Below are 3682 nucleotides of genomic sequence, written 5' to 3'. Positions count from 1 at the left end.
AAAGAATGTTGTGCCTATCCCAAGCTTTATATATAGATACAATCCTTGCTCATTTTAGCATGCAAAACTCCAAGAAAGGTTTCTTACCTTTTAGGCATGGAGTAGCCTTATCTAAAGAGATGTCTCCAAAAACATCAAAGGAGATTGAGGACATGAAGGCAGTTCCTTATGCTTCGGCTGTAGGAAGCCTTATGTACGCAATGTTGTGCACGAGACCTGATATCTGTTTTGACATGGGCATGGTTAGCAGATATCAAAGTAACCCTAGACAAGGACATTGGACTGCAGTAAAGCATATATTAAAGTACCTGAGAAGGACTAGAGATTATATGCTAGTTTACCAAGCAGACGATTTACTCCCTGTGGGTTACACAGATTCAGACTTCCAATCAGATAGGGACAACAGTAAGTCTACATCAGGCTATGTGTTTACTTTAGGAGGTGGAGCCACCATGGAAGTGAGTATGTGGCAGCCAAAGAAGTTGTATGGCTCAGGAACTTTCTAATGGACTTAGATGTGATTCCTGGTTTTTCCCAAGATCATCATAATTTATTGTGATAATAGTGGAGCAGTTGCAAACTCGAAGGAACCACGAGCCCATAAGGCAAGTAAACATATAGAGCGCAAGTACCACTTGATACGAGACATCGTCAAGCGAGGAGAAGTTGTCGTCGCCAAGATAGCATCAGCAGATAACCTGGAAGATCCTTTCACTAAGGCCCTTCCGGCGAAAGCTTTTGATCGGCATGTAGAGGGGATGAGAATCAGATGTATGGCAACAGATATGGCAGCTTAGACTTTTAGTATAAGTGGGAGATTGTTGGAGTGTATACTTAAAAGTTTAGCTTTTGTACACATTTATTTTGAAATAAAGAATCACATTGGTCAAATGTTTACATTTATTTGTTAAATGTAATTATTCAATTAATTTATATAGTAGATAACATGGAGTGTGGAGTCACACTTAGAAGATCATATTGTCGGTTCTCTATAAATTATAAACAGTTTCTCACGACTAAGATGGAAAGGAACAAACCATCAGAATAGACGTAGTGTAATTAAGTATTAATTTATCTTGACTAATAAATTACACTGATACACTTTAAGTGTATTGAGTAGGATCATTTAGGTAAGTTCTTTTTGTACTGACTTAGTAAAAGAACTAGACCTTAGTTATTATAGAAGGGTGTGCTCTTAATCCTAATATAATAACAAGCATTTATATTTAATATTTATTTCTTTGACTTATCAAAGTGTGAGGTTTAGCTCGATAAATTAATATGCTCGATAAGTTGGGAAATGATATTACTTATAGTATATGTTGTTGATTATAGAAGGAATCTGTGTCCTAGTTATCTAGGTTGAGAATGTCCCCAAGAGGAGCTCATAAGGATTGTCATGTTAAACCCTGCAGGTGGACCTAGTCCAACATGACAATAAAGTTGGGTGGTACTACTCTTGGAGCTAGATATTAATTAAATGAGTTGTCAGTAACTCACTTAATTAGTGGACATTCGTAATCTTAAACACAGGGAGACTAACACACTCATGATAAGAAGGAGCCCATAATGTAATTTGGGATTGGTGCGGTAGTGCGGTAATAACTCTCTAGTGGAATGAGTTATTATCGATGAACTTGAGTTGTGTGTTCGGGGCGAGCACGGGATACTCAAGCTCATCGGAAGGCCAAAACCAATTTCTCCTCTAGGTCCCTGTTGTAGCCTCAATAAAGTCTCAAGTCCATCCAAAGAAAAGTCTATCTTGGTGTCCAAGAAGGGGCCGGTTCATTGCTTGGTGACCAAGCAATGGCCGGCCACATATTCTCTAGATGTGGCCGACCCTTCCCTTGGGCAAGGGGGCCGACCGCAATATTTAAATTAGGAAGGTTGTTTTTGAATTTTTAAATTTCCTCAGATATTTACAATTTGTAAAAAGAGAGATTTTAAAAATTTATAAAATTTCCTAATTTAAATTAGGCCACAAGGTTTTAAAAGAGAGTTGTAAAATTTATAAAACTTTCTTTTAAAAAAAAAGAAATATTATTAGAGATGTTTTAAATTTTAAAACTTGGTTTTAAATTTTAAAACTTTCCTTTTAATATCCACATTAGAAAAAAAAAGAGTTTGTAAAATTTTATTAGAAGTTTTTTTCTTTTAAATTTTATAAAAAAATTTTCTTTCTTTCTCTTTTAATAAGTGGTCGGCCACCTTGCTTGGTGCCCAAGCAAGGGGCCGGTCAAATAATTAAACATCAACAAATAGTTGTTTAATTAATAAATCAATCTAGGATTGATTAATTAAAAGGAAAGAAAAAAAATTAAAAGGAAATAGGAATGAGTCTAATTTTTTATAAAACTCTTTCCATAATTTTCCGTTGGAAACTAATATAAAAAGGGGGGAAGGGGAGGCCTTGAAAAATATAACAATTGATATTGTGTTGTTGGAGATCATCAAGTGGCCGGCCCCTCTCCCTCTCTTCCCTTTGCTCTCTTTTGCTCCTTTGTGGTGGTGGTGGCCGAATTCTAGAGAAGGAGGAGAAGCTTTCCGGGTGGTGTTCGTTTTGGAGGACCGTCGCCCACACGACGTCTAAGAGGAGGCGAGGGATACGGCAGAAGATCTCGAGGTTTTTAGCATACAAGGAAGAGGTATAACTAGTATTTAATTTCCGCATCATACTAGTTAATTTTTCTTTGTATAAATACCAAATACAAGAGGCATTCGATTCTTGTTTTTCGAATTTAATTTCGATGTTGTGTTCTTTTTCTTTTTTCCTTGTGATTTGATTGTTCCTTTTGGTTAACCTAGAGTTATATAAGGAAATTAAATATTAACTTTCCTTAAAAGGTTTTGTCTAGTCGGTGGTGGTTGCTCCCATATCCAAGAAGGCCAAGTGCCTCGCCATGCAGCACTGTAAGTCAATTTTGGAAACTAATATTTAATTGAATTTATAACCTAGGTGATTTGGATCAAACGTGTTAAGTTCCGCAGGAGATCCAAATCTAAACCTAAAAGAACATATAAGTTAAACTTGGAATCAAACGTGTTAAGTTCCGCAGGAGATACAAGTTTAAGTTAAAAGAACACATGGTAGCTAGGAAAGGTTCAGATCATGTACAAAATTTTTGTATAGTGGAGCCATTGGGTTTTCCGAGTAGCAACCAACAATGTGTGAATAGTGTAAACATGTAGATGTGAGCACTACAACAAAAATGACTTTTCGCAGCGCACAAATTTGCTTTTCGCAGCACGCATTGCACGCCGCACAATTAAAAGCTATTGAAAATCCTAAGTTATTGACAGTGTGCTTTTGCATGTTGCGGAAAACACATTCCGCAACGCGCAATGCAGGCTGCAAATAATATTATCTGCAGCGTGCTTTGCTCGTTGCGGATATTATTATCTGCAGTGTGCAAATGTATGCTGTTAATGTTGTTATCTATATTAAAAAATAATAATTTCATTGATGAAATAATAAACTAAATTTTTACAATAAATTTAAGTCTAATCCACACACAAAATTAATAAAACTCATTGTTTTCATTATACCAAAATAGAAGGTCTAAAGATCCAAAATAAGATACGAAATCTCTAACAAACTAGTTAGTACATATATAACAATGATTAAACTTTCAATCCACACAAATTAATAGAATATGTATCAATTATACAATATTATAGCATG

Source organism: Zingiber officinale, chromosome 4A (genome assembly GCF_018446385.1).
Source record: "Zingiber officinale cultivar Zhangliang chromosome 4A, Zo_v1.1, whole genome shotgun sequence".
NCBI lineage: Eukaryota > Viridiplantae > Streptophyta > Magnoliopsida > Zingiberales > Zingiberaceae > Zingiber > Zingiber officinale.
Note: the sequence above shows the minus strand (reverse complement) of the source record.